The sequence below is a fragment of the Megascapheus bottae genome, chromosome 4, assembly GCF_031878675.1.
Source record: "Megascapheus bottae isolate mThoBot1 chromosome 4, mThoBot2.hap1, whole genome shotgun sequence".
Lineage (NCBI taxonomy): Eukaryota > Metazoa > Chordata > Mammalia > Rodentia > Geomyidae > Megascapheus > Megascapheus bottae.
Genome location: NC_143512.1, coordinates 15,091,381 through 15,106,510, shown reverse-complemented (window position 1 = coordinate 15,106,510; position 15,130 = coordinate 15,091,381). Strand labels below are relative to the sequence as shown.

General features: G+C 36.9%; 1 protein-coding gene across 9 annotated transcripts in view; it reads left to right on the top strand.

Moving 5' to 3' along the window:
* Apc (APC regulator of Wnt signaling pathway) overlaps positions 1-15,130 on the top strand; it is a 91,875-nt gene that overhangs the window by 17,263 nt on the left and 59,482 nt on the right. The gene's annotated exons all lie outside the window — the stretch shown is intronic.

Genomic DNA, 15,130 nt, shown 5'->3' with positions numbered 1-15,130 from the left:
TGGCGAGGAGCAAAAGCTCTAGCCCATTCAAAGGCTGCTTTTCCTCCCTGACCACCAGGACACATGCCTTGGTAGCCAAAAGGGGGAATACAAAGCAGCTCTTCTAATGGCTAAAAGGCTACTGGGGTAGGAGGGAAAGGAGGCAGGTACTACAGAGCTTGAGTGATGTTTTGGTTGATTGGTGAAATACCGGTCACTAGTAATGTGCCTGCTTTTGTAAAACATCTAAGAAAACTCCCGGCGAAATAGGGTGTGGAAAGGATACGGATGTCTTTGTTAGTTACAAACCGCAGTGGTAGTGGCTTCTTGCAGATAACTGCAGCAGTGCTTTTCTCTCTGTGCCAGGCTGAAAGGACATCTGCAGAGGAATAAGAAACCTTGAAGTAAATGCTAGGGGTACAAGTCCATTTATGAGAAGCCTCAAGTTTATAATTGTAGTCTGAAAGGAGAAAAAATGTTTTTTTCTAGTAGGAAAAATAGGCTATGGATATTTAGACCGTGGAATGCATCAGACACTTTGATTTTTTTTTTTATTACGAAAGAGATGCTCATGCTTGAGTTCTTTGATTTAACACAAATCCTATAGGAAATCTTAATAAATTATGTATGAAACTGTGAGTCTTTTCCTGTGTAGCTTTTATTGCCATTAGATCGTTCATGAGCAAATCACTTCATAATATAAATTACTCTAATTTTTTGTGAAAATTTTTGTGATAAATTTTTCATAGACCTGATGTTTAAGATTATATTTGTTAACTAAGTATATTTGATATGAAGTGTTTGTCATTGCACTTATTTGGGCCTTTACTTGAACATTTAAAAATGTGTGTTTTCAGGCTGAACATAATTTTAATGTCTTGTTTTATGCATATTTATGGTAGCCTATCTACCACACCTCCCTCCCTCCCTGACCTATAATGACAGTGGCTTCGTTGTAAAGCCCTCCAGGATCAGTGACAAGCATCTTAAATAGTGTTTGTGTAATAGTGCAAAGAGAACTTATCATTTGATTTCAATAATTTTTTAAGATAAGAAATTGGATATGAAAAAAATTTAATTATTTCTACTTAAAAATGACTTAGTTGTAGATTAAGTAGACAGCTGTCAATTATGTCTTTAAAATCTGGTAGAAATGTGCTATTATTAAAGATATATTGAAATTTGTACTATAATAGCTGGCATTCAGTCCTTTGAATCCTAATTTTTGGCATTTATAAAATTCTTTTACATTAAATTAAGTTAGTGTATCATTATTTTCATTTGACATCTTAGAGTTCTCTTCAGTATTCTGTGACTTTATCCAAGGTCACATATTACAAAAGGATGTGAAGAGCTTAAATCTTGTTTTAATTTTATAAAACTTTTATAATGCCTTTTAGTATATAGCATATAAAATATATGCAACAAAAATCATTTGAAAAAAAGTTGCTGACATCATTCAAATGAATACGAAGTTGATAATTATGGGTTTTTAACTACAATATAAAAATGCTTTATAAAATACTTGGTAGCTAAGCAAATGAGGCAGCAGTTTTCACAATGACATTCATGAATACATTTTTAAAGATTTATTAATCCTGTAATGTTAGATCTAAATTTTTTTCCAAAGTAAAGAAGAACCAAATCTTTAAAAAGTTTAATTTTTCCGTAGAATAAAATATATGTGACAGAGTTGGTGGCTTTATTGGTCTTTGAAATTCTTTATTTTTTGCCATTTTGTTCCTTTTTTTTCTTTTCCTTTTTTTTTTTTTTTTTTTGTTCCTTTTTTCTTTTGGAAGTACTGGGTTAGAATTCCAGACTTTGTGCTTGCTATCTAATGCTCTACTATTTGAGCCATATTCCCAGTCCTTTTGCTACTTGAGCCATATTCTTAGTCCTTTGGCATTTAGGCATTTTGTTTGTTTTTTTCAGATATAATCTTGTACTAAATGTTTTGTTTGACTTTTCAGATATAATCTTGTACTTTTGCCAAAGAGGGTCTGGGCCAAGATACTCCTACTTCCACTCCCAAATAGCTGGATGTATCTGTGGGGTTTGTCTTACCATACCAAACTTATTTTTGAGATAGGGCTTGCTCAGGTTGGCCTTGAACCACAGTTCTCCTGCCTTTGCCTCTTGAATAATTGGAATTACAAGAATGTACCTTCCCCATCCTTAATTTCATGTAATTTACATTTTTATGTGCTTAATTTTTTTCTTCAATTTTGGTCCTTCTCACCACCATTTTAAAAATTAGAATCCAAGTAAAACCATCTGAACCAGTAGTAAGATGGGGTAGAACATTATAATTTAGAAAAGGTGAATACTTAGAAAATTGCATTCACTACTTATTTTCTGAACTACCTATCAAATGCCAAATCTGTGAAAGTTGATGAAGAATAAAAGTGATATATGATATCTGAGAAACTCAGGTAGAACCATGTAAAAAAAATTTTTTTTTTTTTTTTTTTTTTTTTTGGCCAGTTCTAGGGCTTGAACTCAGGGCCTGGGCATTGTCCCTGAGCCTCTTTGTGTTCAAGACTAGTGCTCTATCACTTGAGCCACAGTGCTACTTCTGGCTTTTTCTGAGTAGTTTATTGAAGATAAGAATCTCATAGACTTTCCTGCTCAGTCCAGCTTTGAACCAAAATTCTCAGATCTTAGCCTCCTGAGTAGCTAGAATTACAGCCATGAGCCACTGGCACCCAGCTACATCTTTTAAGTCTAATAGTTACTTAAAAATGTGGTGTTTCATCTATATATTATTAACTATTATAAGGGTAGGTCTACTAATTCTTGCTTTGATAAAGATAACATTTTATGTTTATTATTTCTTATTTATTTTCAAAAGTTGTTTTTTGTAAATTATACAGAAATCCTCTCCTTTATTCTTATATCCTTCTCACCTTGTAGGCATTCATTCAGATGTGGATTTTGCTTATTAGCTTATTGTTGGATTTAATTTAATTGGATTCTCTTTAGCAATTCTGGAGATTGAACCCAGATCCTTGTACACACTACATAATAAGTCTCTGCCACTGATCCACAACCCACTGCCCTAGAATGTTTTTTTTTTTTTGTAAATGTGTGGTACTAGGGTTTGAAGTCAAGGCTTTGTGCTTGATAAGCAGGCTCTCTACCACTTACTTCCTTTTGTTATTTCCCGAATAGGCTCTCACCTTTTGCTTAGGCTGATGTGGACTATGATCTCCCTATTTATGTTTCTCATGTAGTTGGGATAACAGGCTTGAACCACTAAGCATAGCTTTAATTGGTTGAGATGGTGTTTTGTGAACTTTGTTCCAGCTTGGACTAGCGAGTCTGATCTCAGGTTTCTGAGAAAGATTGCAGGCATGAAAATTTTTTTGTCAGATATTTACCTCATTTTTTGTTGTTGTGGGGCTTGAACTCAAGGCCTGAGCACTGTCCTTGGGCTTTCTCAAGGCTAGAGCTCTACCATTGGAGCCATAGCACCATTTCTAGCTTTTTCTGTGTATGTGGTACTGAGGAATCGAACCCAGGGCTTCATGCATACTGGGCAATTACTCTACTACTAGGCCATGCTCCCAGCCCCACTTACATCACTTTTGTATTTTCTTTTAAAAATATTTTATTGTGATAAAATATAAAAGTCACCACCATAACTATATGTAACTAACTGTACATTTATATTATGCAGCTATAATCACCATCCATCTCCAGGGCTTTTTTATGTCCCACAGTTTGAATGACAAGAACACTAACTCCTAGTTTCCCCCTTTCCTTATGGGAGGCAGCCACACTTTCGATCTCTATGAATTTGGCAGTTCTAGGAAGTTCAAATAAGATTCATATAATGTTGGTCCTTTTATGCTGGCATATTTGACAGCATCGCATCTTCAAGGTTCATTCGTTTTGTAGTGTATATGAATTTCCTTTTCAAGGCTGACTAATATTCTGTTACTTGTGTATAACATTTTATGTTTTCATTCCTCTACTAATGTATGTACTTGGGATGCTTCCACCTTTTGTCTTTCATAACTAATGCTGCTATAAACACAGGTGTATATGAACTGTTCCTTTTTTACTTTTTTTGTGAATATATCTAAGTCTGTTTTTAACTTGGAGTTTATAGTGTTAATACAGCTATGAAGTATGCTATTACAATAAACATTATTTCAGAGTTCCTTTGAGGCAGGAATTTAGGAGTATCTTAGTTGAGTTGTCTAACTCATGATCTCCCACGAAGTTGCAGTCAAGATGTGAGCCAGGGCTGCAGTCATCTGAAATATTGATTAGACGAGAGGATCTGTTTCCATGATGGCTCATTGACAGCGTCAGGGTTTCTTCCTTGCTTACAACAAGAGGCTTTAGTTCCCTACTATTTGGGCCTCTGGTTTTCTCAGTAGGGCCACATGAATGTTTTCCTGACATGCTTGGCAGCCTTCTTCTCCTATGCAACACAACAAGAACTAGAAAGAAACCATTTATGAACTTGTCTGTCATTTCTACCATATTATCTTCATTTGGAGTTACCAGATCTGGGCCAAAAAAGAGATGAAGAATGTTCCACCTCTTACAGGAATAGAATGAAAAACTTTGTAGATAAAATTGTAAGATTACCTTATAGACCAATAAGATGCCCCTGGAATTTAGTCGTAACACAGGGATCCTTGTGTTGGCATTGCATTTTCTTTTTTTTTTTTTTTTTTTTTGCCAGTCCTGGGCTTGAGCTCAGGCCTGAGCACTGTCCTTGGACTTTCTCAAGGCTAGAGCTCTACCACTTGAGCCTGAGCACCACTTCCGGCTTTTTTCTATGTATGTGGTACCGAGGAATCGAACCCGGGTCTTTGTGCATGCTAGCCAAGCACTTTAACCACTAGGCCAAACTCCCGGCCCTGCATTTTCTTTCAATGTTACAACAAGTGACCACAAATTTTATGATTTAAATAAAAACGAATGCACTGTCTTCATTCCTGGAGGTAAGAAGTTCAAAATGGTTTTCACTAAACCAAAATTCAGTTATCAGTAACCTTTCCCATAAAGATTACAGAAATAATCTACATTTTTCTTTTTCTAGCTTCTAGAATCCTTCTGGGTTTCTTCATCTTCAGTGCCAGCAGCATACAAAAATCTCTCCTAAAGCTGGCACTAGTGACTCATGCCTGTAATTCTAGTAGTTACTCTAGAGACTGAGATCTGAGGGTTTCAGTTCGAAGCTAGCCTGGCCAGAAATATCTATGAGACTCTTTAACCACAAAAGAAGCTGGAAGTGGAGCTGTGGTTCAAGTATTAGATAGAGCAGTAGCCTTGAGCAAAAGAAGCTCAGGGACAGGCCCCAGGCTCTGAGTTCAAGCCCAAGGACACAAAAATCTCCTACTGTGACCCTCTGCATCTGTTATCACATTACCTTTTCCAGCTGGCCCATTGGCCTCCTTGTAAAAACAAGAGGTCCTTTACATTGGTGTCACCTACACAGTCCAGGAAAATCTGCTTAGAGATCTTTGCTTAATCACATCTGCAAAGTCTCTGTAGCCTAATCAGGCAACACATTTATAAGCTTAGGGGAGAATGGACATTCTTGCAAGGCTATACCAACACAATTCTTTATCTTTTTTAAGCTTAAGCATTTTAAAGTTACTTTTTAAAATAATGCTTTTGTGAAAGATTTTCATTTACCAGATTTGTTCAAAGTATAATATATGCCATGTCTCTTTAAGGTGATAGGCAGATTTCCACTGAATAGTGCTATAATTTATTTTTACTAGCTATATTTAGATTATTGGTTTTATTTTCACATCACTTAGGTAAAGTGCATTAGCTACTTCTTACTTAGTCTATAATAATTGTTGAGAGATGTCAAAGCATTTACACAGTTTCCCTTAGTACTTTTTGGGCCTGTTATAACAGTGCATCTGTGGATACTCTATTCAAATCATAGCCTCCTTACACTGTTTAGTCATCTAGCCATATTGTTTCAATTCATACTTACAATTTTACCTACCTGGTTACCCTGATTACTCTGTATTATATTTCACCTAAAATTATATTTCCCCACAACATCTGAATTTTGATGTGTGTCCTTTTTTTGGACTACTGTTTGATTTGTACTCACTCTCAAGTTGCTGTACAGCTAGCTGCATTATAACTGGATGTGGTAATACTTATAATTCTAGCACTTGAGAGATTGAGTCCGGAGGATCTCAAGTTATACACTAGCCTATTGAGATCCTGTGTCAAATATCAAGTATTCAGCCAGGCACCAATGGCTCACATCTATAATCCTAGCTACTCAGGAGGCTGAGATCTGAGGATCTTAGTTCCAAGTTAACCCAGGCAGAAAAGTCCATGAGTCTCTTATCTCCAGTTAACTACCAAAAAGCTGGAAAGTAGAAGTGGCTCTGTGACTGAAGGAGTAGTGTGGCAGCTTTGGGCTGAAGAGCTCAGAGACAATGCCCAGGCTCAGAGTTCAAGTCCTACAACCGACAAAAAAAAAAAGCTGGAAGTAGAGTGCTGGCAATGCTAGGCCTTGAGTTCAAGCCCCAGAACTGGCACCAAAAATTAATAATAACCTCTTCTCCACCCATAGCTGGATGTGCTGGCACAGACCTGTCTTTCTAGCTACATAGAGGCTGAGATTGATAGGACTAAGGTCTCAGAAAAGGCCAAAGATAAAAGTCAAAGCAGGGCTGGGAGTTTGCCTAGTGGCAGAGTGCTTGCCTAGCATGCACGAAGACCCAGTTTTGATTCCTAGGGACCACATATATAGAAAAGCCGGAAGTGGTGCTGTGGCTCAAGTGGTAGGGCTCTAGCCTTGAAAAAGCCTAAGGACAGTGCTCAGATCCTGAGTTCAGTCCCCAGGACTGGCAAAAAAAATAAGATAAAATAAAAGTCAAAGCAATTAACCACAGTGGAAAACCAAGAAAGGAAAAAGAGAGTTATTAAAGAGAAAAAAATAAGTAAAATGACTGAGGTATAAAGGTACTTGGAATTAAGACCATTTTTAATTGGCATAGTTGTTTGGAATCTGATAAAGTTCAGCTTTTGTGTTTGTTAAAGATTTTTTATATATATTTTTATTGTAATTAATAGAAGGGTTACATTATATTCACCAGAAAGATTTTTGTTTTGTTCCTTTTCTAATCAGTTATTTGCATTTTTAAATCTTGTCTGTGTTTTCTAGAAGTGCTAGGGTTGTAGTAAATCAAAACGGTGATAATTGAACTGGGACTGTGGCTTAGTGGTAGAGTGCTTGCCTAGCATGCAAGAGGCTGTGCATTCAATTCCATGGCACCACATAATAAAAATTTTAAAAGTTGTGATACTTTAAAGAGGATATCTCTGTTCTTCATTTTAAAGAGAATGTTTCTGACATTTTAATATTAATAATTTGCCAGGCGTGGTGGCTCATGCCTGTAATCCTAGCTACTCAGGAGGCTGAGATCTGAGGATCAAGGTTCAAAGCCAGCCTGGGTACAAAAGGACCTGAGACTCTTATCTCCAATTAACTTCTAGAAAACTGAAAATGGAGCTGGGAGTTTAGCTTAGTGGTAGAGTGCTTGCCTAGCATGCATGAAGACCCAGGTTCGATTCCTCGGTACCACATACATAGAAAACTGGAAGTGGAGCTTGACTCAAGGGTAGGGTGGTAGTCTTGAGCTGAAGAGCTCAGGGACAGCATCCAGGTCGAGTTCAAGCCCATGACCTACAAAAAAATAAATAAAAATAATATTTATTGTAAGTTTAAATACCTTTTTTGGTAGTTCTGTCTTACTTTATAAACAGTATTCTTGTTCTTTACCTGTAGCTTTTTTCTTTAATGTAGTGATGATACTGACATTAAGCTATGTTCACGTTATAAGAATGACTCACCTTATTTCTGTGTATTTTCTTTATTATATATTTGTTTACTGATTTTTTGTTCATATATAATAATAACCTATAATGGTTTTTTCATGTAACTTTTGGCTTTTATATCACAATTATATTGACAGTATTAAATGCACTGTAGACTATTTCTGGTTTCCTCTAAGAAGATTTTATAAGGTTGGAATTATTTTTTCCTTAAAAAATTTGGTAGAGAACTAGGCACTGGTGGCTCATGGCCTATAATCCTTGCTACTCAGGAGGCTGATATCTGAGGATTGCAGTCTGAAGCCAGACTGCAGGCAGGAAAGTCTGTGAGACTCTTATCTCCAATTAACCACCAAAAACCCAGAACTAGAACTGTGGCTCAGAGTGGTAGAATAGTCTTGAGCACAAAAGCTCAAGGACATACCCAGGCCCTGAGTTCAAGCCCCATGACTGACCTCCCCCACCCCCCAAAAAAGGGGAAAAGTGTCTATGACACTATTTCACCCATGTTTTGGGAATTGGGAGGATGGGGGGAAATGTCTAGCCACTACTTCATCTTTTAACTATATAGAATTGGAAAGATGTTTAAAATCTCTTCTGGGGTCAGTTTCTCTTCCTTAAAATTTCATTTATTTTGTATCTTTTGACTGCCTTCTCTACTTAACAAAACTTTTTGGTTTGATCTTCAAACTCTACAAAAGGTTGACAATAAAAAGGAAGATTTCCTTATCAAACCTCAGACCATCTTTCTAGAAGCAGTTTCTATTTATGTATAGCTTTTTTCTTTGAATTTTTAATCTTCATCAGTCCTTTTATCTTTATTAAAGATGGATGTCATACATAAGACTTTAATAGTTGTCACCCTGCAATGTCATACATAAGACTTTAATAGTTGTCACCCTGCACTTTAAAAAAAAAAATCTGTATTTAAAATATGCTTGTGGGGCGGAGCCCAACCGAGTGGTGGCCGGAGCGAGCGGGGCCAGGAGCGAGCGGGGCCAGGAGCGAGCGGGGCCGGAGCGAGCGGGGCCAGAAAGAGAAGGGGGCCAAAAAAAAAAATAAATAAATAAAATATGCTTGTGGGGGCCGGGAGTTTGGCCTAGTGGTAGAGTGCTTACCTAGCATGCACGAAGCCCTAGGTTTGATTCCTCCATACTACATTCTCAGAAAAAGCCAGAAGTGGCACTTTGGCTCAAGTAGTAGAGCTCTAGCCTTGAGAAAGCCTAAGAACAGTCCTCAGACCCTGAGTTCAAGCCCCAGGACTGGTCAAAAAAAAAGGGGAAAATGCTGGAAATTGAATCTAAGGTCTTGCACATGTTAAGTAAGCAAGTGCTTTTGCCACAGAGCTTCATCTCCATTCTCATCATCTTGTGGTGGTGGTGGTGGTGGTGGTTGTCATTATCATTGTTTGACCCATACCCTCTCCCCCTACCCCTCTTTGCTTTAGTTTTTTTTGTTTTGTTTTGTTTTGTTTTTAGATAGGATCTTCCATTGATTCCTGGACCAGCCCATTCTGTTACTCTATTATATTTTATTTATTCTTACGTTATTTGGCAGTACTGGGGTTTGAACCTCAGACCTTTGTGCTCGCCAGGTGGGCATGCCTCCAGTCGTGAATTTTTTCCTTTTACTTCCAAAATAGCTAGGATGATAGGTACATACCACCACATTTAGCTTTTACTTTTTCATAGGAAATTTTCTGAATTTTTCTGTCTAGACTGGCTTAGATCTTTACCTCCTAATTAATGAGGATTAAAAGAATGAGCCACTTGACTGGTTGAACCTCATTATTTTTCAAATGTTTTTTGTACCTTATAGCAACCTTCCCATTTGAAGGACCCTAACAACTCATTCTGTTCTAATGTAATCAGAGACATCCTCAATTTGGAGAAATCTAGGTGGGCCATATAGCCAGTTAACAAAATAATTAGAATAATGTTCCACACCACTAGAAGAAGGTGTATACCATTCAAATGTCTTTTTAAAAAGATCCCTGTCGGGGCCGGGAGTTTGGCCTAGTGGTTAAAGTGCTTGCCTAGCATGCACGAAGACCCGGGTTCGATTCCTTGGTACCACATACATAGACAAAAGCCGGATATGGTGCTGAGGCTCAAGTGGTAGAGTGCTAGCCTTGAGAAAGTCCAAGGACAGGGCTCAGGCCCTGAGCTCAAGCCCAGGACTGGCAAAAAAAAAAAAAAAAAAAAAGATCCCTGGCATGGTATGGGAAATATAAACACAACTACATAGACATAAAAACTTATGACTCTATAGACGTAAGGTTTTATTACATTGATTAATACGTATCTATAATATACAAACCCTTAGCCTAATTTTGATTATGTTCTAAAAACTAAGTGCCTGTGATTATATAGAGAGATTCCTTTCTTGAATACTTGTTTGTTAAACACGTCATTTGAAATATGATGTAAAAATCAATGTTAATAAATTCTTAAAAAAAAAAAAAAAACCCTGTGGCTGGAAGTTGGCCTAGTGGTAGAGTGCTTGCCTAGCATGCACGAGGACCCAGGTTCCGTTCCTCTGTACCACATACCTAGAAGAAAAAAAAGAAACCTGTTACCACAATTAAAATGTAATGAATGTTTTTATCTATCTTTTTTTTTTTTTGTCTGTTGTGGGGCTTGAATTTGGGGTCTGGGCACTGTCTCTAAGCTCTTGCTCTACGCTAGTGTTCTACCACTTTGAGCAACAGCACCACTTTTGGTTTTCGAGTAGTAGTTAATGGGAGATAAGAGTCTCAGGAGATGTATTTACCTACTTCAAATTAAAATCTGTTGGTGGTCCAAAAAAAAGTTTCAGGAAGACTTTCTGCCCAGACTGACTTTGAACCACAATTTTCAGATCTCAGCCGTCTGAGTAGTTATGATTATAGGTGTGAACCATTGGCATCCAGCTGTTATGAAATAGTTTTAAACATTTAGAGATGTAGATCAGTGGTAGAACATGTACACAAGTTAAGGCTCAGTCCTTTCTCTTTCTTATTGTACACTATGAGTAATAGATGCTTTTATTTTTTTTCTTTTTCCTCATGGCATCTGTTTCAGCACCACTCATTTAAACTCCATCTTTTCATAGGTATTTGAGATTGTTATCTTTATCATATACTAAATTTACATTAATTATGGATTTGTAATGTTTCTGGTAGTTACTATATTAATATTGCAGCATTTGAGCTAACATTGGACTTACAAAAGATAGAAAAAATAGTATGAAGTGTTCATGCTTTTCCTGGTATTGACACCTTAAATATCTCAATTACAGTTTACAGAATGAAGATCTTAACCCATTCGTTACACTATGATTAACTATATACTATTTTAATTTGTAGAAGGCATACTATGATACGTCTTTTTCCTCTTTTTTTTTTTTTGAGTTTTAACTCAGAGCCTTGTGCTTACTAGGCAGGTACTCTTAACACTTGTAATACTCCCACCCCTTTTTGATTGGGCTAGCCCTGGCTTGCCTGAACCTCAAACCTCCTATTTACACACTTGTCATGTATACTCAGCATGTAGAGACCCATGTAGAGATGGGTTTCATTAACTTTTTGTCCTGGCAGTCCTCAAACTCAATCTTTCTGATCGATGCCGAGGGTGACTTTTTATCCTATTTTTGTTAATCTGTTTGGATTTTGTTTTCTTCAAATGTCTACCTACAAAAAAAAAGCTTTACATAATATATATATATATATATATATATATATTTTTTTTTTTTTTTTTTGCCAGTCCTGGGCTTGAGCACAGGACCTGAGCACTGTCCTTGGACTTTCTCAAGGCTAGAGCTCTACCAGTTGAGCCTCAGCACCACTTCCGGCTTTTTTCTATGTATGTGGTACCGAGGAATCGAACCCAGGTCTTCATGCATGCTAGGCAAGCACTTTAACCACTAGGCCAAACTCCCGGCCCTACATAATATTTTTATTGATTCTGTAAAACTTAGTTTTACAGAAATAAAACCTGCCAATTTAGAGAGAAATGAAATTTTTATGATGCTAAATCTTGTACAGATGAAGTTTATTTGTTGAAGTCAATTGTGTGTGTGTGTGTGTGTTTGCGTGTGTGTGTGTACTTTTTGTTTATGGATTACTTACACATGGGAATTTTTCATCTATCTATGCCTATAAATATATATCTATAAATCTATATCTATTACTATCCTATCTATGTCTCTAAATATAAAGGAAATATTTCTTTTTTATTTAAAGAATTTATTAGCATTGATTTTTACATCATATTTCAAATGACTTGTTTAACAAACAGGTATTTGAGAAGGGAATCTCTATATACAATCACTGGGAAAATATTTCTTTTTATTGTTTCTTCTTGTTTCCTCCTCCTCCCCCCTCCCCCTCCTCCTCCCCCTCCTCCTCCTCCTCTTCCTTTTCCTCTTCCTCTTTCTTTTCTTTCTTCTCCTCCTCCTCCTTTTTAGTGCCTGTCCTGAGGCTTGTACTCAATCAGGGCTTGAGCACTGTCTCTGAGATCATTTTGCTCAAGGCTAGCTCCCTATCAGTTCTGGCTTTTTGGTAGTTAATTGGAGATGATTATCATGGAGTTTCCTGGGCTGGCTTTGAACCATGGCTCACAGATCTCAGCCTCCTGAGTGTCCTGAGCAGCTGCAGTTACAGGCATGAGCCACCAGTGCCCAGATAGAGGAAATACCTCTGTTTGCTTTGTACTATAATGGTTTTGAAAAACACTTGTAAAGTAAACAATATTTAATTGATTTTTTAATATATTCAAAGCATGTAGTTAGTTCATCTGTCAATAATATCCACTGCTATTTGCCCTTTAGAGTAAGTCATAGATTTACCCTAAATTTGGGTCTTTCCTTAATTTGGACAGTATACAGTGTTTTTTTGTGTAAAGTACAATGCTGGTTTTAGGACTAATCTATGTCATGTTAAATGTGTTCAAGACTGTTTTCATGATTTTTATTTGTTTTTTGGTTGGTTAGTGCTGGGCACTTTTGTACATACTAAGTGTCTTTTCTACCACAACTATGCTCTTAGCCCCAAAATACTCCTTTTTATTTCGTATTTACAACAAAAATGGGTATTGAACTTGTAAAATGTCTTTTTATCATTTCAAGCATGATATTTTTTCTATATAGATATTTTAATATGTCAAGTAATACTAATCAATTTTCTAGTAGTACAACTTTTTTCTCTGTAAAACTTGTTAGAACTCTTTTATTTCTTTATGGGGTCAATTTTGGCTAAGTCATTAATTATCTTATACTGTATTAATTACCTTAAATTGTATTATCTTCATGATTTATGCTCAGATAAATTGTTGTACCCAAATTCCAAGAACCCCGAAAAGACCACCAGAGGCCACAGTCAAAGCTAAAAAGCAAGGGTCATTTATGAGTCTAGACCTGGACCTCCGCGTACCCGTAGCCGGCAACGTTAAGAGGTCCTGAACAAGGATTTTACACAGCTTTTATAGGGGAATTCCATAGTTACAATCACCTGATTGGCTATTAGGTAACTCAAACCACTGGTCGAATCAGAACTCAGGTGTCTAACCACTGAGCATCAAGCTGTTGCCACCTGGGGTTCAAGTACATGGGCCCTGAGCAAGGGGAGAGAGGGTCATCCCCAGAACATGGGACAATCTTGGCACAACAGAATGATTTATGATTTATCTTTATGAATTATCTTCAGCTCAAGGCTATCTCCCTACCTTCAAGCCAAGCCCCACTTCCATTTTTTTTCCAGAGGTTAATTGGAGCTAAGAGTCTCAGATCCTTTTGTGTCAGGGCAGGCTTTGAACCTTGATACTCAGATCTCAGCCTCCTGAGTAGATAGGATTACAGGCATGAGCCACTGTGCCCAGCTCTATTAATATTTTCTTTCGTTCTTTTTTTCTTTTTTCTTTCTTTTTTTGGTTGGTCATGGGGCTTGAACTCTGCCTATAGGCTGTCCCTGAGCTCTTCAGCTCAAGGCTACCACCCTAACCGTGGATCTACAGTGCCACTTCCTCTATTTATAGTTTCTTATTTTAGGACAGTCTGAAAGTGCTGACATATCTATCTTTTTTTTTTTTTTACCAAAACTATAAAAACAGTTCTATTAAAAGAAGAATATTCTAGGCCTGCATTGGTGGTTCACACCTATAATCTTAGCTACTCAGAAATTTGAGATCTGAAGATCACAGTTTAAAGCTAGGCCAGGGAAGAAAGCTCATAAAACCCTTAACTCCCATTAACCACCAAAAAAGCTGAAAGTAGAGATGTAGCTCTAGGAGTAGAGCACACTAACCTTAAGCAAGCAAAGCCCTTTTTTTTTTTTTTTTTTTTTTTTTTTTTTTTTTTTTAAATCACTCGTGGAGTTTGAACTCTGGGCTTGGACATTGTCCCTGAGCTCTTCTGCTCAAAGCTACCACCCTACCCCTGGAGCCACAGCGCCACTTCCAGTTTTCTAGTAGTTAATTGGAGATAAGTCTCAGGTCTTTTTGTGCCTGGGCTGGCTTTGAACCTTGGTCCTCATATCTCAGCCTCCTGAGTAGCTAGGATTATTGGCTTGAGCCACCGTGCCCAGCTGCAAACAAAGCTTTGAGACAGCACCAAGGCCCTAAGTTCAAGCCCTACGACCCACAAAACAAAACGAATAATAAAGAATATATATCAATAGAAAGCCTGGAAAGCAGATGAATCAAGAGACCACTTAACTCTATACAAACAAATCTGAAGATAATTCGTAAAGATAAATTCCCCAAAGTTAGTAATAATGGACCTTATACATTTAATCCTAATTATCTTTTCCTGTGTGAAGTATTTCTGCCTCCTTGAGTTATTATTACAATTTTGTGATAATTACAAGTTTGTTTTTCAGTAAGCATTTGGATAAAAGTCTAATGAACAGTTGTTTGCTTTCTTTTTTCCTACTCCATACTTACATAATGAGGAATATCCTTAGTAGAAAACTACAGAAAATAAATTGATGTTTTTATACTTCTGGTATATTTAAAGTCAGGTTTTCCCCATTTCATAAGACATGATAACCATAATGTGATCACACAAGTTTCATTCATTCGTTTATTCCCTAAATTATTTGTGGTACTAGGGATTGAATTCAGGCCTTTGTGCTTGTAGGCAAATTATTCTGCCACTTAAGCAACATTTCCGATCCTCAAGATCTTTGAATATTATCTGTATAAAAATGACATGATACTTTTAACTTTAAAATAATTAAGAGTTATTCTTATCCAGATGTGGTGATGTGCCCCTTATAAACACATCAGTTAGAAATAAAGCAGGAGGATCATAGATTCAAAGACAGCGTAGACTACATAGCAGA